We start from the raw sequence: 26,826 nt of genomic DNA, 5'->3' as shown, positions 1-26,826 counted from the left end.
CAGTTGCAGAGTGACCGTACCTGCTTTGCGAATATAAGGTTTTAATTGCAGTAAACGAGACTGGTCGCACCACACCGCTCAAACTGAATTCTCCATTCAAATTCGGATTCGTATGGACGTGACGTCGCGGCTCGTGAGTGCGGCACTTTTCTAGCGGGACTTTAAGCTCAGTGTGTGTGTGTGCGCGACAGTGCGTCGGTGTGTGTGAGTGTTTACCCACAAAACTGTGTTACAATTTTCGCAGCAACTAATGCTCAAGAAGAGGAAATATTATTAAATATACTAGTTGGTGATGAAAAACAATTAGTTCAAACAAAGTTGCAAAGCTTAAGACTGCTCAAACGGGAGAATGGCCGGTGAGTACAATCAGGAAAAGCACTCCAACTGCCGTTATTTTACGCATTTTCGCCGGCACAACAAGCCGGCTTTCCACCCTCCAGTTGGCGCCTGTCTGGTTGTCAATGTGTGGGTGGCTCTACCGATGTCGGCGTGTGTGTGTATCTGTGCCTGTGTGTGTGTGTGTGTGGGGGTATTTCGAGCCATCGGATTTCGATGAAGTGGAAATGCAAATTTCGTACACCACACACTACAATTTCTCGAGCTCCTGCCGGCTTTGTTTTCCATTTATGCATTTTTATGCGCGTAGTATTTTCCTCTCTAGTGCCATCATCAAATTTGTCACACGACTGTCTGGGATTATAACTAGGCGTACAGATGCGGTAGAAATATTAATATCGCTTACAGATTTCTATACGCGCATGAATAAGTAATTAAGAGAATACTATAACCTTTAAGGCCTGCAAAAATTCGTAAGGATTTTATTTGCAAATGTCAAAGGAATGTCAAAGATACTATTATTGTATGTTATTGCTCTTAAAGATCAACAAAGACTTAATTGAAGTATGATAATCTTAACAGCTATTTTTAATATTAACAATTTCCCATATAGAAATTAAACATTCATAGACATTTACTTATTTGACTTATAGCTATTAAACTAATATGCCGAACCAGATTTATTTCTTTTGAATATGATTTTCCGCATGATACAGATATTGTATTATTCTGGACCCAGCTGTGTGTGTGTGCTCCACGTAGTTTATCCCATTAGGCTCGTCTGCAATTCCAGATCCAGACGCGATACGCTCCGCGCATAGTCCTTCTGCTTTTGCGTCCTTCGTCCTTCGCAGAAGGCAAATAGCCAAGCCAGCGGGCCACCCCCAAACGGTGGGTGGTGAATGCGGGGTGGTGGTTGCACTGCTGCCCGGGTGGCTGGGTGGTTTTCAGTGGGTGGCTGTATTTTCCTGGGGTTGGCCCGCAAGTTTCCACTCTTGATTTTTGATTTCTGTGCGACTTTTTATGGCGCTGCAGAAGTTTTCGCTCTGCCGTCGTCCTTTTGCGCTCTTTTCCATTCTCTTTCCGTATGGCAGCATTTGGCATAGAAAACTTATCGTCGGTCTAGACACGGAATCAAAAGGACATTTTCCTTAACCAGGTTTATGCGGTGGCAATATTGCAAAAATCATATCTCAGGTTAATTCATATATTTGCTCTAAAGCTATTATTTTTAACGATAAATGGACTGATTGTACTCAATTATTTGTTTTGAAATCGATAAACACCTTTACCTTTATGGTAAGTTAATAATCAGCCAGAATCGCTGTTGGAATGATTGAAATCAATTAAAGTATATTGTTAGTTCAAAGAAACAACCCATTTTTGCTCACATTTCACAACATATCTATTTCCATGTACCATGCCAAATCTAATCGTATAAACCTGCTTTCATTTTAGTTGCATTTGTCTTTATTTCTGTGCGTGTTTGCTGTCTGCGACATTTTCTGCTTTTGCTTCAGCAGGATTAGCATTAATTTCATGTTGAATTTATGTCACTGAAAATTTATTTCGCCCAAAAAATAACTAAAATCTATCCGGAAAATTGCTCTCTTGCAGCTGCACCGGCAAAACATATCAAAGAAGGGATTATTTTGGACTGAAAAATTCACTTTAAAGCCGCTCAAGAACAAAAACCCGTGACAGGTAAGCTTTTGCAGGCAGTGTGTGTGTGGATTTTGTATGGAATGGGATGGATGTGGGTGATGTGGTTGGATGGATGGATAGGCGGTGTGGTGATTCAGGGAGCTGAGGCAGTCAACCTGAATAGTCGATTATCGCTGCATCTAATTTGTATGCCAAAGTCGTCGAGCTATGTGTATGGAACCGCATGCAGACCGCTCCAAAGGCGGCGCGAGCTATTTGAATAATTCGCATCATGGACTCTCGGATGTTGTGGGGTATTTCGTCCCTGTCTCCAAATGGGGCAGATATTCCAGGCGGGCAGGGACGTGGCAGGAAAGTCAGGGCATTTGAACAGACGGCGCCGCATGCAGGCAGCTGCATGAGCTTGTAAAATGCCAGCAGACAATGCCAAATATCCTAAACAAACTTCCGCTTCGCAGACGCCGTCGACTTCTCGACGCAGAAGTGGCTATAATTAAAAGCGGTGCGAGCGAGAGGCCACCACGTGCCGCATGGCAGTGGGAGAGAGTGCGCGATAGCGTGGCAAGTGCAACGCATCCAGGCCCCTTTTTCTATTTTCGCTGGTGCCTCGCTTGCTTGTTTTACAGCCAAGCACTGAAAAGTGAGGAATTCTTAGTTTTCATCTAAAATAATTAGATAAAAATGCTTTCCAGTCAATAAAACCATAAGATATTGACCAGTTTGTATCTTAAGCTGTATACATTTTAGTGTGTATACGTTTTAAATCTGAGGATAATCATCTATACTGATTCTGCCCCTAGACATGATCATTAAATGATTTATTTTTGTAATTAATCAATGTCATTATTGAGAAATTAATAACATGATTATTTCATTAAACAAATCCTTCTCCAAGAATAGAAACATATATTTTTTTAATTACCGTCCATTAATTTCTCTCAGCGTATCGCAAGATCTGTACCACGACTGTGATCAATATCAAGTGCCTTTGACATTTTCCACATAACAATCGACAACTGTTCGCTCGTGGAAAGCGGGGAAAATAGCTGCGGAAGTGCCTTTCCCTCACTCTTCTTTTCTCTTTCTCCAATTCTCGCGCTGCACTTCAATTTGTGATAGTTGTTGCCGAGAAACAGGAGGGGATTTGGATTTGAAGGAGGAGGAGGAGGAGGACGAGCTCGAGGGCAATTGAGTTCAGTCGCCACACGTGACAAACATGTGGAACAACTCAGGTTGAGATAGTGGACTCGGTGTCATCAAAAGGCAAATTATGCGGACCAATTCAGGTAGCAGAAACGGAGGAGAAAGATACGAGATATGTAGAACAGTTTCTTCGGGTCAATGACTAGAGTCTCTTCCCATTGCTAAACGCAATTTCACTTGTACAGGGAATTTCAAATTAGTTTTTAAGGCTAGCTTATTATTACTGCGTTTTATTGTTGCTAAACTCCATAAGCAAAACATAAAGTATGCTTACTGTGTAGATATAATAATAATAATATTGTTAATATCTAATTTTGTGGTTGAAGCTTGTTCTTTACTGCCCATTACACTAACAAGACCTTTTTACGTAATAACCACAATCAGCATACAAGTTTTTGTTCATGGTCATATAACATTTAAATCGTTTTCAAATTTCCAATATCAAAAGTGCATAGAGGTCACTGAAAACTGGTATCTCAAAGATTAAATTGCCGAGTGTTCCACTGCAAGGTGCTAGAGATTCCCTTAAACTGTCGGATGCAAAAGTCTAGGCAAAGATGCAAGTTTGCCAGCGGGTCATTCGAGTGGAGGCCCGTATCCCCGCACGTGGACACTTCAATGACTGACTGACTGAATGTCTGGCAACTTGAATGCCTGACTGACCGAATAAATGACTAGCGGACTAACTGACTGACTGACTGACTGACGGGGCACGCAACAATTGTGGCAACAACAGAAACGACTGAAAGGAGAAGGGCGAGAAGGAAAGAAGGAAGTGATCAAGTTTTTCCTTCCCAGGTTCTGCCTTCCAAATTTATGCAGTCCCCCTCCAAATGGAGGAGAAGGAGAAGCAGGAGGAGGATGAGGTCATTGGAGTGGATGAGGAAAGTACCGGGTGAGTGCCCTGGGCAGCGACAACTGCAAAGTGTTATTAAGTTGAGTTGTTGTTGTGCCGCTATTACGGTGGCTCTTTTGTTGCAACTCTCTTCTGTAACTACAGTAGAACATCGATTTGTCAGGTAGTTACATCTTATAGATATCATCTTTATATTCAACTCTTATATAATTTAATGAATATTTATATTTACACCCAAATATTAGTTATCAGAACTTTAAGCCATAAAAAAGTAGTTAATTCCCAAACTATTATAATTAGTTAGCTAATAAAACAGACTAAAATCATTCGATTCTGCTTGCTTATCTGTCAACTTTGAGAGTGAAAATTAGTACAAGATACTTAATTAACAGCTGTGAGAATTTCAATCCGAGCAAGTTCAGAGTTCCGGGCAAACGAAAAGTTTGAAATCAACGCGGGCAACTTTGAGTTAGTGAAGTTGGACTGTATGTTTGTGTTGTCACTGCTCTTTCTCATTGTTGGCACTTGCTTTTGCTTTTGCTTGTTGCCTTTGGGCCATATTTTGCACCTTTTACGTTTATTGTGACATTATGCTTTGAATAATGGACGACACAAAAACAACAACAACTAAGACAAAAACAACGCGACAGGGCAAACACTTTTTTTTCTTTTTTTTTTTTTTAGAAGTCTGGATTCGACGGTCGGGGAGTGAAGGTTGGGATGATGGACTTTGCTGGGTTAGTGCCTGCCACTTTCCTTGTGTATTTTGCATCCTTTTTACATTATGTTTTGATTAAAAACTGAGCCACAGCTTCACCGCAGCAGCTGGAAACGAGGAAAAGCACTGAATACACAGAGAGAGGGGAAATCAGAAGCAGTGCAAACAAAAGGCAAAGGCAAACAAAACATAACAAAGTGCTGTGTGTACGGACTTTGGTCAAGGAAACGGGGGCGTGGCCAGCCGGTGGGCGGGTAAATAGCTGCCACTGCGGCGGTCACTTTCAGGACATCGGAGCGGGAATATAAAATAAAAAAGTATATATATGAAATTCTGCGGCTAAGTGAAAAATGCTGATTAAAATGACCAAGACCAGAGAGCCAGCTTGTGGCGCTCGGAAATTTATTAAAAGGCAAGATGACATAACATGAATTACGCAAAAAAAAAAAAACGTGGATGGGAAATAATCTGCCATTTCACTTAACATTTCTGCCCATTTTCCGCTCCCTGTGCAAATAACTCAGATGTCACTTTCAAATATCTCAATGACAGATCCAGTGGCTCTTTTATTTGGATTTAATTAAAATGTTCTGTCTAGCATGACGGCAGGGACAAGTGGCAGTTGAGTTTAGTGGGCCAGATGTGTTCAGATTTGATAATGTGATGTAATTTCAACTAGATAGTTTCAATGGAATCTCAAAAGCAGTAATTACAAGTGGCCTACACGCAGATAAGTAAAACAAAATACCAGTTGTTGCTAAGCGGGCTCTTACATCCTTAAAAATTGTTAAATTTAATAGTAAATATAATCAGGAAAATAGTATATTATTCGAAGTTAAAATTTGGTTTTAACTTAATTGATTTTTAACTTTTAATACCTGTATTAATTTCCTGCTCATAAGCAACTGCTTTTAATTATTTGCCCGTCTTTGTCTTTCCAAGCAGAAGCTTAAAGTATTATTACTTTTAATTATTATATAAATAATCATGCCTTCTGGCAATTTGTTCGACCATGTTTGTTTTCCATGTCAACCGTGTAAAAGCTGAATCGAATTTTAATGAGACTTTTGTGTTGAACATAATTTTCTTTGTTAACCACAAAGTTTTCATTTTTCACTTGATGCTTTGGAAACCAATTAAAATTATCCCGGCGAATGGCGAAGGGAACTCCATGTTACATGTGCCAGGACACGAGACTTGGGATACAGGACACAGGACACAGGACACGCTTCAGTCAGCTGAGCCGGTGGCTTGTCACACCTCCAAAAAAAAAAAAAAAGGGGGGGGGGTAAAAAAGGAAGAAAATCCAGGGGAAAAAACAAAATGCGAGCTGGCAAAAGAGCAGCGAAACCCGACTCCTCTGCAGTTGGTAAACTCGGTTGCCACAAAGTGAGTGAGTCATTATGGTGGCAAGCGGAGGGTTTTTGTGGCCGGCATTTGGATGGGGAACCAAGGCGGGGGGCAGGGGCTTGTCCTCGTTGGCGCCTCTCAGTTTTTTTTTGTTCTCCCCACAAGGATCGGATGTGTAACTGCGTGTGTTTTCGGGGCAGCTGCATTGTCGGGCAATTAAGCGCTGTCCCCGGCTGAAACTAAGCTCATTGCACTCAGAAAAATTAATTAATTAGAAAGCTAAATAAGAATGAGAAAAATATCAACAGCATTCCAAATCGTATCTTGCAGCTAACTAATTAAATTATATGAAATGAGTAATTCAATGCATATTTTCCCATGAATTAACAACATTAATTAAATGCTTTTAAATTCCATGCCGTTTTATCTATTTTATTACCAATTAGCAAAACTATTGGTTACCATATGAATATAATGGTTTCAGAGATAGATATCTTCTTCAAGATATCTACTTATTTAATCAGAAATAGAATCAACACATTTCTAGTTTTTGGTTTTAAGTTCTCTCTATTTATTTAATCAGATACAAAATTCATCATATATCAATCTTCTCTTGTGCACAATGAGAAGGTAGGGAGTTTCTCGGTGGAGCTTGAACATCTTTATTAGATCGACTTGTTTAAATTAACAAAATGAATGGCCAAATATTTTTCACTCGTGGGTCTTTGGGGTGGTGTCAGGAGGGGATGAGTTCGTGCCCTGCCCCTCTTTTTCACTTTGGCATCTTCAATTTGGGTTCATTGTCGTTGTATCTCGTGGCTTGTAATCAAACAAATGACTGCGCCCAGGTGTTGCCTCAGGCGGTGTGCCACCACACCCACCCACGCGGCAGCCCACCTCCCTTTTGAGAACTCCACCCACATCCTTACAATTTGGAGCTGGGCTCTTAAAGCTTCTTTCATTGCCTGTCAGTCGTTGGGTTTTTGGCTTCATTTCGCCCTTAACGTGCGTTTGGCTCCATTATTGGCTTTTGGCAGGCAGGCTCCTTTCTGCTGCTCCTCGCAATGTCTTCGTGTTTTTCCCAGGCGTCTCCCTCTTTACTTTTAATGATGCGCAATTTGTCGTTAATTTTTTGGGCATTTTGTTTTATGTTTTATTTTTGCTTCTCATCATGTCCCAGCTGAGACTTGCCTCTATCACTTCCGGGTTCTTGGCTCTTACACCGGGAAAAATAAAGTTAATCCATAGTTCAATAGTGCGACCTATAATAGTGACCAAATGGCCATGAGTATCTATTTGGTTACTAAGGATATTTTCAAAGTTTTGCCACAAAGTTACTACAAAGTTTCTTGCATAAATTTGAGATACATTTTATCGCTGTGTATATTTCCATTCCACTTGCGATTGGACTTTGTTTTCTCTGCTGTGTGACTTTGGGGAATTTTTGTTTTATGTGTTTGGGTCGTGCTAAACTTTCGTCGTTGTCATCATCATTTCATTAATGGCGTTTTTAGTTGTTACTCTATTCCCTATTCATGCTATTGTTGATCTATGTCCTTTTTTCGGGCTGGCTATTAAAATCTGATTATGTGCTCCAATGGGATTGCGAATACATACAGATACAGCGAATTGCGGAAGCCCCAACATTTTCCATTACATTTTCCCCAGCACTCTCAACCGGTTTCCGGCCATTGTGTTCATTAAGTTAAGCGCTCGTTGAAACTAAATGGCGCTTAAAGGATTCCGAAAGCGGAGAGAGCAAACAAGGAGAAGCGGGCTAAGGGAAAGGCGACGGCATTACCAGCCACGTGGCAAACCCTTTTACGACTTCATTTTCATTAGCGCACAGCGAGCAAAGTGCAAAATCTAGCCAAAAATCGTCCAACTGCACCCACTATCCATTTCGTCCCTTTTTTGTGGGGTGGCAAAACTACTGCCAAACCCAAAAACAAACCAAGTCAGAAGCACCAGAAACAGAACCGCCAACCAAAACAAATGCCCCGCGGCATTGTGGCCACTGTGCATCTGTTCATCTGCTCATCCCATGCAGCTCCATCCGCCGGATGTGCTCCATCTCATCACCTGGTGAAATGGGTGAACGGTTGAGTGATGCAGTTTCCAGGCAAAAAGAATATTTAGCTGCCCTCCATAACAAACATTTTTCTTCAATCTTGATAATTCAAAGGGATTAGAAGAAGACCAACAGTTGGTAGCTTAATAGTTTTGAATAAGATTACAGTTTTGTGAAACAAAACTGTTTACATCCGTATTAAGTGTTGACCACTTGAAATCTACTTACAAAACAAATCCCACAATTGTTTCTGCTGGACTGATGAACTTAAGTGATCATATGATCAATCATTCTGAACTTTATTTGATTAAAAGCTCTAGAGGACTTAAACTAAATAGCCAATTATAGCGTGTACTATTAATCACCTGCAATTTGTGTTACAACGTATTTAAACATTTTAGTTGCCATTAGAGGCATGCATATTTAATAATGAACGGATTAGTAAAATTTATAAAAAGTTTGAATATGCTTTAAATTTAAAAAAAAAAACATTATATGAGTTGAAAATATTGCGTGGTGGCCAAAAAATTTTTCATGCAATTCAGCGAAATTTCATACTACTTGAAGCTATAATTTTGTTCTTCTGGTTTTTCTGCTGCTTCCTATTGTAATGTTTGCCTCAAAATAGCGCTGAAAATGGTGAAGAAGCTGGAAATGATGTGCTGTTCAACTAGCTTTTAGCCAAGAGGCGGCTCATTTCACTCGACGCCTCATGAAGCAACGGGCATTGGCCCAAACGCCACTCCGCCGGCACGCATTCCACACACGCACTCCCCGCTCGCCATTCCAGTGGTCCAATCCAATTGCCATGCAAATGTGCAACAATTGACAACAGAAACAGGCGCCAGACGAGATGCGATGCCATAGATATAACAACATATAGCAGCAGCAGGAGCTGGCGGAGCTGGAGGAGCACACATGACGCACATGGACATGGACAGACAATTAAGTGTCAAGTTTTTCACGAACATTATAATGGTGGGGGCTGGAGCACCATGGCGAGCTGGAACTGAACTGCTACTAGTGACGACGAGTGTTTTATGCTGTTTTACATTTGTCTCGGCATGGAGCGGATGCAAAGCGCGCTAAAGAGGCGTGGCAGGCGTGCACTACAAGAATATACCCTGTAACAAAGTCAATGCATACAATATTACGCTAAAAACCAAACAGATTAATTATATAAATATATTATATATAAATAATACATTTAAAGGGATGCTTTCTAATATACACGCTCCTGCTTGAATGCAATCAACTTATTTAGCAGTTAGTTAATATTCAATTTGGTTGCAGTGCAGCCAGTGACATTTGTCAACTGGCTGGCGACCAGAACAAAAACGCTGAGATTGAGCGGCTGGGGCTGTGGGGCCATCGCAGACAACGGGGCGTATGTGTAACTTCCGGATTTTGTTGTTGTTATTGTGCTTTGCCATGTTTTTTTTTGTATTTTGCGATGCTGCCTGGGCAAAGTGGATTATGCTAGTGTGTGTGTGGTTGTAGTGGAGATATTTCATTTGCCTGGCTCCCCTAAAATTTCCCCCCTTTTGGGGGTGGACTCCCCTCGAAAACGGAAAACACTGCAGAAGGCAGGCAGGCAAACAATTGCCTAACAAAAGCGGCTTACGTACAACACTTGAGGCTCGCACAATTCTGGCTGTTGCTCTCTGGTTTTTGCCGCTTTTTGTAGCTTTTTGCCATTTGATGCTGCTGCTGTTGTTGTTGTTGTTGTGCTGCCAACTAGAGTCTGACTGCAGTTAAATTACAATTGTTCGCTTTGTTGCACATTTGTTTTTTCCACCGATTTTTGCGCAATTTGCATTCTACTTGGGGTTTCCTATTCGTCATACTCCGTTCTATTTTAGGGTATTACAATGTTGGTTTGTTGGCTCCACGAATTGCCTTGAAATTGATATTAACGCCCAATTGAGTTCTAATAAATTATTATAATTTACAACACTATGAATTTCCAGTAATTTGATTATTAATCAATGCATCTCTTTTTTGCAGGTAATAAACATTTAACGACGGATTGTCACTCAGTAATTTATTTTAGACCGTGAGTTCACAGTTAATAAGGTATTACATTTATTAAAAAATGATTTATTTCATTGTTTTTAGTGAAGTGCAGATTATTAGATATAGATGTTTCATGTAATTAAGCCATAGTATTTATTTAAATTTATTTAACTGCTGTTCTGCTCAATACTTTTTTCTTTATATGTATGTATATACCCTCAAAATCGACGTTGCTTTATCCTAAACCACTGAGTACCTCCGGTTCGAACCCTTTCTTTTTGAGTTTCAGAACCGTTTCTAACTGTGTGTTCCCTTTTCAAACCTTCATATAAGTAATATGTAATTGTGTCTGGTTTGCTCGAAGGGAGATGCACACATTCAGTGGTAACAGGCAGCCAGAGGGAGACAGGTCGACAGAGGTGGAAAGAGAGGGGATGAGTGGCCCCACCAGCTTTGTCACAACGTTTTCCGCTTTTCCCCGCTGCTTTTTTGCATTGTTTTCCATGTGGTGGTGTGTGCGACAGTGTTTAAATGGTATAAAATGCTAATCGCATTTGCTCCGCACGCCGTTGATTTATGCCTGTGTGTGTAACGAAAGGATTTCTTTCTGCCATGTGTGTGTGGGCGTTAAGGCTTATGTGGAATTTGGCTGCCACGGCTTAAAATTTCGTGTTAATTGTAACCAAATTCAAAATTAATTCATTAGTCATAAATCAGACGTGTGTGCGCACCAAAAAAAAAAATGAAAAAATAATCCAGGAGGGCGAGAAAAACGAACGCACAAATTCCTTTGCAGCTGTGAAATGTAAGGCGCACACAAACAAATCTCATTTGCATATGCAAGTTAACTTCATTTGCATGAAATGCGACGTCGCTTACCCCCAAAAAAAAAGAAGGAAAACAGGACGAAAATAGCTGGGAAATTAGGATGCCAGGGTATGGGTTAAGCACTTGCACTTCGTTGACTTGGAGGACCAAGAAAAGCAAAGGCAGTGCGTTCTTCAAGACATTCACACTTAACTGTCGAGCAGCGGAATGAATACAGTCCGTTTCGGTACGATAAGGAAAAATCGTAAAATAATTGAGCGGAATTTAAACAAGAAATTGCTAAGTGTTGAGTGGCTTAAATTGGAAATTTTCTCTTTAGAGCTCTTAAACATAATTTTGATAATGTTAAATTATCCTTTGAAATATTTAATCGAAGATATAAAAATTTGTAGAATTCATTAATGGAATCAAGATGAGTAAAGTTTGAAGTTTCAGATTTAGTTTCATTTTGGATAATTACTATTTAGTTACTACAATAAAATTGTGTGTTGATTGATTTAAGCTTTGCTTAATTCAACAAAATGATTTAATGAATCTGGAAACTAAATAATTGCTTAATATTATAAAGCGATAAATAAATTTACCAGATAACACAATGTGGTTATTATACAAACTTGGAAAACTAATTCGTAATTAAGTAATTTGATCCGCTTGGCCCCATTGGGCTTTGAGTTCTATTACGCACTGTATTTGTGCATCCGGTGCGCTGATGTACATGAAGTACATAATGTGGGTAAATGGAATACACACAAGCAGTCCAAGGAGGAGACGCAGGGGATTCAGCAGAGGATTGGATGTAGGGAGTTCGCTGCAAGGACGAAGGACTAAGGGGAAGTTGCGGCTCTGTAGCTGCCTGCGTTCCCATAATGAAGCATCACGAACTTTTGTATTATAACTCATTAAATTTCTGCGGCTGCTGCAGCAGATGTAGTTTCCGAGATGCACTAGCAGAAATTACTTGTGTTTTCACTACTTTTAAGGACTTCCTGCTCCTTTGCGCTGCGCATCCTTAACACTTAATTTCGCTCTTCTCACTTCATCTGGCATTCCGCTTAAATTCGTTTAATTACTCGCTACGGTCTGGAGCCAAAGTCCTGTATTCGTTTCGACCTCTTCATTATTATTCTTTTGGCCCCGAATTCATTTTCATTTGTGCAGCTCGTAAGTTTTCCCCATCGCCACATGGCAGCCTGAAGTCATTTTTCGCCGGCTTTCCTCCGTCTGTCCCTATCTCTCTCTTTTCTCTACTTAATCCTTGTTAGCTTTCGGCGTGAGCTGGTTTTTCTCCGTCTGTCGCGCATTTTATGCAAATTACTTGCTTAAAGCTTAAAAAATAAAAAAATAAATGGCAAGTGCAGATTGGTGCTGGCGCAAAGCCAGTCACGTCACATGTGGCTGGGGAAATATGCCATTCGGCTTTCGACTTATCGACTGGGTTGCCTCCATTTAAACCTGGCAAAAAAATATCCTTTTTCTCAAATGCGAGTTGCGTGACTTTTTTTTTATACTTCTTATGGTTGTCTTGCTCATCAACGAGGCTACTGGCGTGGAGTCATCATCATCAGGGCGCTCATCACCGTCATCATCATCAGGGCGCTCATCACCGTCATCATCATCATCCTCATCATCATTCGCGTTCCTGTTGACAGTCGAGTATTAAAATGCCACCGAATTACTACCACCGACTTTGCATTTATCTTTCCGGACTGCTTTTAACTTTTTCTTGAAGTCGCAGCTTTATTAAATGGAGCATAATTTATGTGAGGGATTTCATTTTATTGCACGCAAAAAGGAGACTTATGATATGCATATCAGATGATTACCTCAATGAAAAGTATACTCAGTTAGGAGAGCAAAGATGATGGGCAGTGAAATTTGGCTAATTGAAGTCTAATTACTGTAAAGAACTCCCTGTAATCCATACCCAACCACTTAATTCCTTTACACTGCCTCCAAGTGGGTCAGCATTTCGACCCAAATTTCAGTACCCAAACCAATCCAATCCAACGCAATTCAATCCAATCAAACTTGCTCTAAAACCACCCTCGAAACAACTACAACCCTTTGGGTCAACAACTTGGCCGCACCCCGCAATCAAGTTCAAGGCATGCATGTAATAACAAACTCAATTACTCGCCCATGGCAGTTTGCTATCGATTTAATAATTGGCTGATAAAAGTAAAAATACACCGCAATCGATAAAATCCATTAGCCATAAACAAGAGGGATGGAATGTGTGTGAGTGTGTGTGTGCTGCGTAGTTTCCTGCCCAAAGAAATCAAAAATCGATTAAGCTCCTGATGAATTTCCCTTTCTCCACTGCGGTTGGCAAAAAAGTTTTAATTACGCGCAAATAAAACGTGTATCGCTGTTAATATGGCAGAAGTTCTTGAAATTTTCATCGCAAATTGCCATTTAAAATGCAATCACATTAAACCCAGACATCCTTTGATCAATTGAGCCAATTGCGGAATGCTTAATTGCTGGTGCTTAATGGGTTTTTTTTTCGCCATTCTTGTTTCTGTTCTGCAGTTACTTGAATGTATATAATTGGTTAAGTCTGCTGCTGGGAAAAATATAAATTTAAATTAACTTTATACAACAATTTGCTATTAATTTCAATGTAACAAGGGTCAAGTATATATATCACCCAACTTTGGTTATAATATGGCAAATTTCCAGTAAAAGCTACGACTGCAAATTGTGAACATCTCAACCTTGTTGCTTAGTGTAAGCATAACTGCCAAAAATAAAGGAAACACGTTTCATCTTCCCGTTTCGGATGCATCTGAAATCTAACAGCTGCCCCTAAAGCGCAGATGAAACCTCCAACTGCTTCGAATGACTGACCATTAATTTGAACAAAGCTAATGCCGAAAATTATATGGCCAACGGTATCCGCCAAAAAATTTGGGTTACCCTCGAAAACGAGCAAAAAAAAAACTACAAACAAGGAAACGGGTTTGCCAGCGACTGGTTCGCGAAGTAAGTTCCGCTCCCCTGGGCGCAAAAAAAAAAAAAACAAACAAAATAAAAATCATTGAGGGACCTGCAACAAGAACAGATGTCGGCGATCGCGGTCGAGTTACCTGAGATCGGAGCGCTTCGCTCTCGTCTGCCACATTATACGATATATGCTGTCTTCTTTGATTTGAGCAGTGGCAGGTGCAAAAATCCAAGCCTGATCAGCGCGTAAGGGTCTCTGTTTCTGGGCACTGAGAGAAATGGGGAGCAGTACTAAAAGGAAACAGAAAAGAAATCTAATCTTCTATATTATATATATTTATATTTTAATTGGAATTTTTCAAGTATTAACTAGCTTCCAATTTACTATTAGATCATTCGTTATATTGTGAGATACATTGTATTCCTCTATCTTAAGTATAGAATAAGAGCAAATGCTTAAATCTAGAGAAAAAATCTGGTTTCGATAATAGCATCATTAATATCCTTGGTAACATGATCACTCAAAATGGGTGTTATTCGTTGGCTTTCTAGCTTGATATACAGATATTCCTCAGTGCAGGTATATCTGCTCCTTTCCCTGGCTTTTGTGTCCGTTGCCTTAACTGATTTCCTTTGCTGTGGCACACCTGCTGTCCTGTCCTTGTTTGCGATCTTACCCTGAACTTCGAGTTGCACATGTATGCATATCCCTATATCTCTTCTTTGCACTCTGACTCACGCAGGTAGGCTGACGTGATCCTTTTGTGGCCATAATGGCCCTTTCGCAATTTGTTTGCTTTGGTTGTTGGGCTCTGCGTTAATCGAAAGTGCTTAAGTCTGTATCCTGCGCAGGACCCTCGAAGATTACAATCTGCGGCTTAGGGCGGTCGGGTCTGGAACGACCTCTCATCATTGTCCGTGTCAAAATAATTGCCATAAATTATTCCGCTACCTGCTACTGTCTGGAAACGACCTCGTCGAATCACTGGAACAAAAACTAAACTCCTTGAAGATGTGTTAATTTCAGTGACTGTCCTAGGTGTCAATCGAATTAATTTCTTTTGTATGACCCTTGAAACTTTCACTTTGTTTACTGTTTTTCAAATGACATACAAACTCTGTAAAAATGTGAAAATTCGAAATACTTAAATAATTGTGTCTGCCTTCAATTTTGCATTGCCATTTTCTCGTTCTCTTATTCAAGCCCCCTTGCTCTTATCAACGTTTGATGAAGTGATTCCACTTCAGTTTCACTTGACCAAATAAAATTTCCTTCATTAAAATGAATGAACACCGAAAACTAAACTTGAAATTGCCGAGCCTCGAAGGGGAAGGTCCTTCTGCAAAGGGGGATGAGGACGTTGAATGGAGGCAAGAGGCTTAGCTATCTCTGAGTACATCTATTCCGAGTTCAGCTCGCATTTTGCAGTTTGTCGTGCCGTTGTCGTTCAGATTTACGAAAATTACTACTGCTGTACAGGGGGGCACTTCAACTTGAACTGTCGCGCAGTTGGTGTTTTCCGAGCAGACTTTCCCCGCCCACCGAGAACACAGAAGACCGCCCATTTTCACCACCCCCTCATCGCCTTTTCCGCCTTTCTCCACGGCACTCCCCAAATCCCAACTGCATTTGCCAGTGTTATTCCAACGCCACTCGCCGTCGTATTGTTTGACAGTTCTGTCTCTATTTCCCTTCCATCTGAACCCCCCTCCCCCCGAAAACAGCCCAGAAGCAGATAAAAGAAAAACTTTAGTTTCCGACTATACACACCGAAATTGGTGAGAGAAACCAGCCAAAACCAAACTAAACCAAAAATCGATAGCAATAACAGACGAGGGAATGGCAGGGGAATCATTCTTTGGAGGCTTTTGCTAAGCTATATGGTATTTAAAAGGTTTAAAAGAGTTTTGAACAATTCAAGCGCATAAAACATTTTATCGAAGACAGTTATACCATTTCAAAATGAATTATTGGAAATATTTATGAGTTTTCTTCCTTCCTTTTGCTGACAAGCAATAAATGCCTTAGGGAATGCATCATATTTCAGGTTACAGGTGAAAGCAAAAATGCAATTAAAAATAGTTTCAAATGTACAGTATCTGAAAAAAGTATTGACCATCATTGTTATCAACCTTTAGACAAGTGTCGAAACTTTTTAAATAGACTTAACGAAGTGCCGACGCAAAGCCGTCATTTTGCCAATAAATAGAGTGCCTGACGGAAGAGTCCCGCTCTTCCCCGTCCGGCTGACTGTTTTTATTTACAATTTTCCAACCAACCTCCCACGGATGTGGAATGTGGTTCCTCCTCCGGCTGCTGTCTGTTTCCTTCATTTAGGTCCTGAGTCCCCGGAGGAATGGGAATGCCTGTCAAGGTAGGGACGTCGGAGCAGTTTGAAAATCTTTGTTGATAACCGCAACGAATGTACCGCCTGCTATCCTCCGGAACTGACTCATCAATTGAGGAAATATCACTTCAAGTGGCCAGGCCATAAAACACAAAAACCTCTCCAAAATGTGGGAGCCCAAAGTGGAGCCCAGTGTGACATTTGAATCGCCTCGAGTGCAAATGAGAAAAGACGGATGAGTGGCCGGAGATCCTGGGGTCGTCCAGGTGCCAAAAGTGTCCTGCGTCCTCCTGTACTGTCGCTGGAAATTTATCATTTTGCACTCTGGGCTCGACTCGAGTGACAAACGAGTGCAAAGCGAAAGAGATGAACCAATTGGTAAGACGAAAATGTTGAAAAATGACACCAATATAAACTAGGGTTTTTGGCCTTCGATTTTGGGATTTTTGATATCTGATAATGTCGATTTTTTAGTCTTCTTGAGTGGGTTACAAATGAGTAAAAAATTTATTCAGGTGCTGCTGTCATAATGATGTTATTTACACACTGAAGCATTGTGTTTGCATTTCAGTGGATAATGTAATTTTGTTTATTTCCCGAGAGTGTTTAAAAAACATTATTCAAGAATTCAAGTTTTTAGAACTTTACGTACTTCACACCATTTATTGGTAACTTTACTCATTTTCCGAGTTGAGCATTTCCCTATTGACTTGACCCCATTCCCCAGGTATCATAGATATCATTATTTCAATAAATGTTGCTATCTCGAAGGAATGTTTGTGTTTGTATTAGTGGGTAGTGTGACTATGCTATCTATGTGTGTCAGTTAGTGAACTTTTGTGGTGCCTCCCCGCACAGCACCTCACCTCATTTGAGGCAGTGTGATATTTGCTTTTTAGCCCCACTCCCAACACTTTGTGACTATGTTTAATGATGAAGTCGGGGGCTTCAGGCTTTATCTCTGCTTACTTTGCCACCTCGTCGTGGGTGGCACACTCTCACATTCTCCGTTTCATCCTCTGACTTCTCCTCGAAGTTCTCTAGTGCAGATTGCCCGAGTGGCCGTGTCGGAAGTTGCCTAAAACATTTTTGTGATTCTGTCCGCCTGCTTTTTTCGTCCCACTACCCGCACATAAGTTTTTCAAATTTGTGCTCTAGTCCAGATCCTGCTGCTCCTTGAATTACTCTCTTGCAGTCCTGCCCTCATTGCCTTAGATTTCTGCTTAATTTATGTTTCTATGCCAACTGTTGGTCTGTTTATCTGTCTCCTCTACTTACTATTCCCCTAAACCAGTTCTACATTTCTAGTTTTGTTTTATGCGTTTTATATTTAGCTACTCGAATTCCCTGAGAAATGTTGGAGTGCGGATTTAAGTATAATTAGAGATAAGTACACTGAGAATTTCAGACCATTAAATTGCATTTGAGGGGGTCTATTCTATAATTCCCTCATCACTTCAAAAATAAATGCAGCTCAGAATTGTAACGTTACTTTAAGGTACAGGGCACCTACAATTCGTTACCAATTTGTTGGCCCTTTTAGGGCTGCCTTTATGCAATATGCTGGCTTTAAGTCTCATTTACCAAGTGCTCAGGCTACCCCATGCGTACACCTGTCCTCCGCCAGCATAAAAACGCAGCTGAATGGCCTGCCCCACCTACATTTTCACGTCCTGAATTTCCATTTACTGGCAGGAGCAGCTCCATTTGTTGGGGGCTTTAAGTTTTTCGGCCGCATGATAAAGTTGCCCAGATTGCGTCACATCTTAATGAGCAAATGCAGCGGGCAGGAGCAAAAGGACCGAGGTTGCAGGATATACATAAATGGGGGACCCAGCTACTTCCGCGACCAGGGCGACGGCCATGATTAATCTCAACACTTTCCGACCCATTAATTTCACTCGGCTGAAGGGAGTCTTGCCATTCGGCGAGGTAATGGATACGGCACAAACACACTGGATTCCGAAGGGGTCTGGTCTGCGAGTTGTCATGCGAGTGCTTCGATTTGCATTACTCCACACTCCTTTTGCAGCTGCCCAGTTTTTCGAGGGGTCCTCCGTTTATTCTCCGCTTTTCATCCACCTGTGGGGATTTCACACTCCCCTAATGTGTGGATGTCCAGCCCTTTTAGCAACAGGGTTTCTGTGGATGATGATGATGGGCAGATGACGATGAGGTGTAAACCAACAACAGAATACCAGATTGAAAGTGCCCTGCCGCATTATAACAACTGCCGACTGAAAATTGCAATTTACTTGGCCAGAAAGGTGAGAGGTGGACGCATATGAGCAATGCGTGTCATAAAATGGCTAAAATATTGCCCCAGGCTGAAACTGACATTAGGTGGTGGTGTGGGTGGAACGACCCATTCCGTGGAGTATCGACTGGGGGAGTAGGACATGGACATTAGGACGTGACCCGGTCGGGGGGAGTCTCATTTCCAGCCATCGTCATGGCAGCACCCTAATCTATGTCCTGCCAAAAGCGGGGAGGAAATATATATTTATTTATTTTTCTGCCTTTCTGCTTTTTATTTCCTAATTTCCCGATGCTCTTCTCTACTGGCAACATGAGTTTAGAGGGGCTACGCTTGATCATAAAAAATATTTCTTTTAAACTTGTTAAAATGATTAAATTAGTAAGAAGAAAGGAATATATGTTGTTTTTTCTTGATGAAGTAAATTCAGTATTTATGTAAGTTATATATTATATCTAATTGTTTTATTAATAAAAATAATAAGTTATAGATTAGTTTGCTCGAATTGATTTTGTAGGGCATTCAAGCTTCGTCTTTGCCGAATTTCCCATTATTTCCTACTACGTTTTTACGGATTTTCTACCCCTCGTTGTCAGGAAACGAAATTACATTTGTACCTTTAATTTATTGATGTTTGAATGCGTTCGCCTAGTCACAGGACATTCCAGAGTTCAAGGGAGTGCTGGTGAGGCATGATATTTTTTTGCTTTTGGGGGAGGTGTGTCCTGCGTAACAGCTGTGTGTGAAAGGTGCGAGTGTGTTTGAAGGTGCCGATGTGAGAGGGATAACCTTGGCGGGCTTAGTTTAAAGGTTCATTTGTTCAGCACCCGTACGGGGCGTGAAAATGGCCAACTAATAGAATGTCTTGACCCGAGAAAAGGGTTGCCAGCAATTTGATTTACAATCCTGCCCTAATGGCCGGAAACGGAAGTGCCATGTGGGACGGCAAACAGAGGCAGACATTTTTCGGCACGTGACAGCACGAAATGCTAATGAAGTGGGCAATGGCAACCGTTTCATTTGTTTTTAGCACCCACCGCACAAATGCCAGGTGTGGATAGTAATGACGGATGGAGAAATCTCTTTTGGGCAAATTGATTGCGAGAGATTTGCCAGCGAATCGGGTCCACTCAAAGTTAACTGACTCCTTGATGCCGTCATCCAAATGGCCATAAATTATAAGTGACGAAGGATCAGGTCGTTAGTTCTGACGGCAAAATCTTGCAACTTATTTACATGCCACACCATCTATATATTTATATATATAGCTATTCCTTACCAAAATCCCCAATCTGTGCTATCAAGAACTTAATGCCACGTGCCAGACAACAAAGAAACGCACTCCCCGAAAAATGAAGACACCCCACAGGAAAATGCAAAATTTATCATTTGCAATGCGCTCGAATCCTGGAGCTCTAAAGGAATTCCGTACTTGACATGCCACCAAGGTTTCGCGTTTCTTTGTTGCAGGTTGGATTGAAAAATTGCAAGTGCAAACTAATGAGTTGTTGGTGGTGGCGCAGGCTTATGAACGAGAATTTCGCCATAATTTTAAATCTTTGAATCAACTTTTGTTCAATACCCGAAAAGGTAAATCATAACCAATTATTCGCACACTCAAACTTTATCTAGAATACCAATAATTTTGTCATAGATTTCAATCTTTCCTTTGTATAATTCTCCAATAAAATGTAGAATTCACACAAGCGGCGACAAAACTTTTGCAGCTTTGACAATAAAAAAGTTTAAAGTCCTTTTGCGCCATTAACCAGACTGAGACAAAGACTCGGTTCACACACACCCAGGTCCTGGCAGGACGAAGGAAAAAGTTGAGCCACCCGGGAACCACCCATAAAGTCTGCAGATTGCCAGGACAAAATGTTTGCGTAAATTTCCTGCAACAATTTTGCCAGTGGCCAAAAAGCAAAGGGAGGTGGATTCATTGGTGGTGCAGGATGATGGTGCAAGGTGACACATTCCTTTGCCAGCGAGCAAGTGGCTCCTGCAACCACTCAGTTGCTTGTTGACTTTGCCTTTGTTCTTTCCTTTGCTTTTCACTACTGATGGGATATTTTTCATTTTTAATGCCACAGGACAAAGGACATGGAAACGAAGGACTTTCATGTCGCACTCTTTCTAGTCGGTGTTCCGCTCGGCAATCATATTGGGATCAGCATTGTAAATTGCCCGACTCGAGTCGCATATTTCTTTATTTCTCCGACTGATTTTGATAAATGAGTCGGGGGAGATGGTGAAAATCTCCCCAGGCACAGCTTGTAGCATTTCATTGCTCCTTGCCCCGGCGAAAGTTAAACATTATTTCCTTATTTATTTCCCTCAACTTTCCAGACTCCGCAGCACAGAACCCTTTTGCACGCATTTCCTTTCGCTTTTCCCGCTTTCCCCACTTTTTTTTTGCCCGAAAACATAAATTTGCTTTGTCGCAGCTTCCGTCTGGTCATGTTTTATTTTCTACTTTTTTTTTTTTGTTTGGGGTTTTCCTCCTCACTTTTCCGTGGGCCGTGTTGAACAGTTTGACAAGCTCTGAACATTGGTAAACTTTTTCCCCCTAACTGCTTTTGCAAATGAGATTTCGTTCAGTTTGCTGTGATAAATTGTTGATGGCGCTAAATGTGCTTACATGGATGGTGTGGGTGGGAATTTTCCAGGGGTTAGATTCCCAATTTTTTGGGGGGCATGATTCGAGGAAGGCGTTTGGCATTTCGCTTGTCGAGAAATTTTTGGTTAAGCCGGTGAGGAATTTCATCGATTTTTTTTGATCGCATCCTAGATGCTCCCACCACCTTACGGTTTCCTTTTAATCCAATTCAATGAACCTAATATGGAAATTATTCTTTGGAATTTGCAGTGGTAAGTGATCGAATGACCCCTAATGTGCGGAGGGAAACCCAAAAGAATCTAATCTTAATTTATGTCGGGATTTCCTGGAAACGTATAATAAAGTTAGGCAAGTTATAAACCAAACTTTCTTAACTCAAGCAGATAAATATTCAAAGGTACACAAAATGAAATGGTGAAACTATAATGAAATATGCAAATGATTAAGGGCTGAAAGATGGGTGTTTCCAGTGGTCATTCAGTGGAAGTAATTGTGGAAATTATGCGCTAATATTTTGCACAGAGCAACAACAGCAACATTTCGCCATTAACTAAGCCAAAACTGAAACCCAATTAAAAGTTAAACGCCACAAAGGCAAAAACCCATTGAAAAGAGCTGGAAAAGCTATGAAACCACTGAACAAAATCTTATATAAATTAATTAATAATTAAATCTGTGAATTAAATCAAAGCTTGTGAATTTTTAAAGGCTATCCAGTGAAGAAGCTGAAGAATAATGCCATGTTGACATTAGTTATATTCTATATCCTTATAAAGAACATTTGAAGAACATGTGCAGTATTTTTTCCAGTGTCATATCTTGAAGTACTGAATATTTTTTCCTTGGTCAAGTTGAAGGCTTCCGGTTAGCTGCAGTCGAGGCCAAAAGGAGGATGCGAGCAGCGAGCTTAGCATATTATAAATAACATCCGAACACGCAAACCGTTTGGCCGGCCAGGTGAAAGCGGAGAAAGGGAATTCTCAAACGAGTTAACGAAGTAGTGTTGCGTGCCGAAAACTCTTTTCGGCCAAAAGCAAACTGAACCGAGAGAGAAACTTTTGCAGCTGCAGGACAAGGAGCTCGCACTACGGTTGCCGTAAGGAAGTTTGATTAAGTTTTCCATCGACTTAAAGTTCCTGCCCGCGAGGCGTCGAAATTAACTAACCCGGAAAAGAGAAAACCTCGTTCTTCGGCGGCGGATAGACAGAGAGAAGAGCATGGTGGCGAGAAAGGACGTGCCTGGGTTCTCTATGAACGAGAACCCGGATAAGTATGCTATAGATATTCTCGCAGGCACGTAAACAGATTAAGATGAGTGCGACAGAGAAGGCCGCGGAGAGCTAGAGAGTGACGGGGCGATGGGATGGACCGAACCTCCTTTATGATTATTGTCTTAAAATTAATCAAAGTGCGTGCCTGAATTGGCCAAACTTTTTGGATGGTGTCCTAATAGATTTTGGGCCCCCTCCCATTGCCCATCGGTTTTTGTTTGTGTTTTGCATTTAATTGATATCCAAAATTCATGCGGGAACAGTAAAGATTGCCTAAGGAAAACCATAATTGAAGTAACGTAAGGGAAATTTAAAATTTAAAGAAGTCTTTAGTTTTATAAAATATGTTGTTGTGACTTTAATCTTCAATATTCACTGCGTCTCTCTGACTTTATTGTGAAAATCAAGAATAGTTTTTCAGCTGTAAAAGTTTACTGTGGTAATCCCCACCACCAGCATTCGCTTCGGGTCAAACTTTAATACTTTGGTGGGAGATTAATTAAATTACAGACAATATTTGTTATGCAGAGGACAACACCAGTCGAAGGATTTGCCTTCGAAGCGAAACAAATTGTTCTGGCGTGTGGAAAGTTTCCGGGTTGTAGAACTTTCCCACTTGCGGTGTGGTGTTGTATGTTGTATGTTGCAAGTGTGTGTGTGCTGGATGTGCTGGGTTGGGTAGGTGGGTCCTTCAGCTGGCTGTTCCAGTGTGACAAGCCACTGAGGTGGCATATTTGACAACGTGTGCGGCCGATTTGTCGTTTGAAATGCCCGACACTTTGCGGCTTGAATGTCACAAGGACACCTGCGGCAATGGTTTCGATTTACTGTTTGATTTTCGGCAAGACGCTTCCACAAAAAAGCACTGCTCAAAGGCCGCGCACGTCATTTGCATACGGCTGAGGCGCCACACTTTTCGAAATGTTAGCCAGCTGCCTCCGTTCGCCTGCCTTTCTCCTTAGCCAACAACAAAATGAGGCATTGACAAGGGCCTACACAAGAAGAAAAAAGCTAGCTATACATAAATGTAAAAAAAATAAAAAATAATAATAATAATAATAATTACCAAGATATATGAGGTGTTTATGTACTCTTAAAGTAATACCAAATACCTCAATATATTTACAATTTTATAAAGACTATTAAGTTTCATCAAAAACCATCTTGCGATGTAAACAAAATTTCTGGAAACTTTTCATCGTGTGCTTTCTGTTATCGAGTTTTTGCCTCCGTCAAATGTCACCCGCCATTTTATGGATTTTTTAATATATACAAGAAGAGGCAAGAAAAAATGCAAAAAAAACGGAGTCAAGTGGAAGCACATTTTTCAACTGTCATCAGTTTAAGCTGATGAAATTGCTGACTGACGGACCCCAGCCCACTCCACTGTTTTTCATGCCCCCCTCAATATTCGTGGTTCATTTGCCATCATCGTCAGTAATATGACATAAGTATACTTGGAAAAATGTTCCACCGAATGCTCCACCAAAGTTTTTCCTTTTCATCTTGGGGAGCCCGCTGTGGCTGAGCTTTGTTGATTTCATAATGTTTGCAGACATTTTTGCTATTTTTTGATTTAGTGCCCGATATTGTTTTGTCCTTTCTTCCTTCGAGAAATAGCTGGATATTTTGTTTGTATTATTTTCTAGCTTTCTGTTTGTATTTTTATTGGATCTGCTGATTATGATGCTATTTTTGACACTCGATAAAGTCAATAAACACACAAATTGAAGCTATAAATGATCTTATTGGCTGAGACGGAAATTTGAGATTATAGGGTAAAAGTTTAGTATGTAGGGAATTATTCTATATATTAAATAAGTAAAATAAAATAATGTCTTATATTAATATCTTTATATTAATCTTCATCATAATAATCCTTCGGAAGATAAACGCTCAGCCAGACAATTTTTAAGGGAAAGGTCTATTGGCTTTATTGCTTAACCGTGCATTTGATTCATCGATTTCCTGTGGCCGTCATAAATCAATTTATTTATATTTCCATTTCGGTTGTTTTTCCTCCCTTTTTTCGCAGCATCGACTACAACAAATTGAAGCCAACCAATCGGAACCAACTTTGAGGCAAAAGTGCGTTACGGTTCCGCCAATTAATATCGATGGTGAGTTGATTTTTATTCCGGAAAATACTTGCTTTATTTGAAATGCATTTCCCATTTTTCCATAAATTGCATTTTGCAATAAAATTTCATTTGCCATAAACTCAATTAAGCCTATACGGTGTGTAAATATTTCGAAATATGCAAGCTAATGAAATTTATGGTAGTCCATTTTGATTTGTTTGCACACTATTCGGTATAGGCTATAAATTGTATCGATTTTAAAGAGTGGAATATATGGATATTGGGTATCTTAGAAGTGAATTTAATATTCAACTGAATCATTTAAGTAAGCAATATAAATTGGCTGCGCCATAATCGCAGTTCAATCCGTTTTTTTCCCACCAGTAAGTGTAGGTTTCGGTTTTTCTTTTTCATTTTTGCTCCATTTAAATGCAGTTTGTTGAACTTTTCCCGTGCAATTTGTATTACTAATGCGAACGGCAAACAAAGATGAGCTGGGGAAAAGTGCAGGGAAAAAATGGCAATGGCAAGCCAATGAGTCGCATGATTCGGGCAGTTGCGATTCCAAAGGAGCAAAACTGCTCGTTCGCCTGCCTAGCTGGCCCAGATATCCTTGGGTTTGAGCCGGAAAGATGTCCGTAATAATTCACATCTGGCCAGAAGGGGGCGGAAAGCCCTGGAAAAAGGATTAAATATGCAGCACAAGTCGAGACCAGGAAGACTCTTAGTCACACGGAAGGAGCATCAGAAAATAGCAGTTGAAAAGTTTAGTTTAAGTGTAAGAGCAACAACAACAACAAGAACCACATCGACAGGCAGCAGAACTTGGCTTAAATGCGCTCATGTGCAAAAATGCCATTGTTTTGGATTTGGTCGTAAACAAAGCGGTGAAGCGAAGGCAAAAAATTTCCTTTTCCCTTTCGCCCCCAAGAAGCAAAGAAAAACTTGGAAAGTTTCTCCCTGTTGAAGTTGGGGACGAAAAAAAAGAAAACGGAAGGCACTGGCTAGTACAGCAAATAAGTGTAAAAGGTTGGTCAAAACTTTGAGACCTGCTTAATTCCCTGGAAAGTGCACTTAGAGGGATTAGAAAAGTGGTCTTGTTAGTCAGGAAATGGTCAATTTATCAGGTTTCTTGGGTAATTTTTATATATTCCTTAATTAAGCTAATTTTAAGTTCTTAAGAAGTACGAATTTAAAAATCAAATAAAAGCTACTAAATTTTGTATGGTGTTATCTTTATAAAGGGTTTAATTTCTGTATTCTCGAAACTCTGAATAATCTTTGGCATTATATGCACCCTGTTTGTTTTTAATAGGGTATGAGCAAGTAACAATAGAAACAGAGACAGCAACAATGCGCGTTCAACACTTAAGGACGCCTCCTCACACACACACACACACACACACACAGAAGGACTTTCGAACACGCAGGATTGAAGGAGGAGGAGGAGGGATGTTGGATATGGCTGTAGTCCCAGATTTCTAGATCCCTTTTAGTTCCATTTCTACTTGAAGAGCGGGTAAAAAAGTTCCTATTGGGTTTTTGGGTTCTTGCTGCTTTGCTTTTTATACCCGTTACTCGTAGAGTAAAAGGGTATGCTAGATTTGTTGAAAAGTATGTAACAGGCAAAAGCGTTTCCGACTATATAAAGTATATATATTGCTGATCAGGATCAATACTGTTCCGCCGACTGTCCCCAATTTTTTTCTCATTGTATTCCCCAATAGCTATCGATATTCCAGAAAAATTAAGAAATTTCGCGTTCGCATTCGCACTAGCTAAGTAACGGGTATCTGATAGTCGACTATAGCATTCTGTCTTGTTGCTTTTCCTTTCAACGTGCGTAGTTTCCTAGAAAGGGGAAAGCAGAAGGGGGGAACGGTTGGAACTTTGGCAGACTGTGCCACAAATGGCGTCGCATGCTAAAACCCAAATAGCAACAGCAACCACCGCTGCAGCAACTACAACAATGTTGCGAATGTTTGCTTGCAATCTCACTGGAAAAACTTTTGAAATGCTTCCAAAAAAAAAAGGCAGAAGCTAGACTACGTGGGCGGAGGCGATGGGGATCTCGAGTGACTACAAGTCATAAAGTACACAGCACAACAGGGCAAACACAGAAAGGACAATACGCAGACAGCCAAGAATCCGAGTCCTGTGTCCCCCGAAAATATTCGTGTCCCGTTTCCAGGCAGTCCTGAATTGCAGTCACATTTTTGGCATATGTCACCACACAACCACATATGCAATTACAGGACTC

General features: G+C 40.6%; 1 protein-coding gene across 6 annotated transcripts in view; it reads left to right on the top strand.

The window, feature by feature from the left end:
* Positions 1-106: 106 nt before the first annotated feature.
* LOC6616675 (protein tincar) overlaps positions 107-26,826 on the top strand; it is a 60,601-nt gene continuing 33,881 nt past the window's right edge. For 3 of the 6 annotated variants that reach the window (XM_032723143.1, XM_032723147.1, XM_002040994.2), the window contains exons 1-3: positions 107-356; positions 1,954-2,040; positions 24,521-24,605. The gene's annotated coding sequence lies outside the window, so the exon portion shown is untranslated. Of the gene's footprint in view, positions 357-1,953; positions 2,041-10,206; positions 10,276-24,520; positions 24,606-26,826 lie in introns of those variants that run through there. The other 3 variants (XM_032723145.1, XM_032723146.1, XM_032723144.1) reach the window with 3 other exon arrangements.

Source organism: Drosophila sechellia, chromosome 3R (genome assembly GCF_004382195.2).
Source record: "Drosophila sechellia strain sech25 chromosome 3R, ASM438219v1, whole genome shotgun sequence".
Classification (NCBI taxonomy): domain Eukaryota; kingdom Metazoa; phylum Arthropoda; class Insecta; order Diptera; family Drosophilidae; genus Drosophila; species Drosophila sechellia.
The sequence above is the reverse complement of the archived record's forward strand: the minus strand, read 5'-3'. Positions and strand labels throughout refer to the sequence as shown.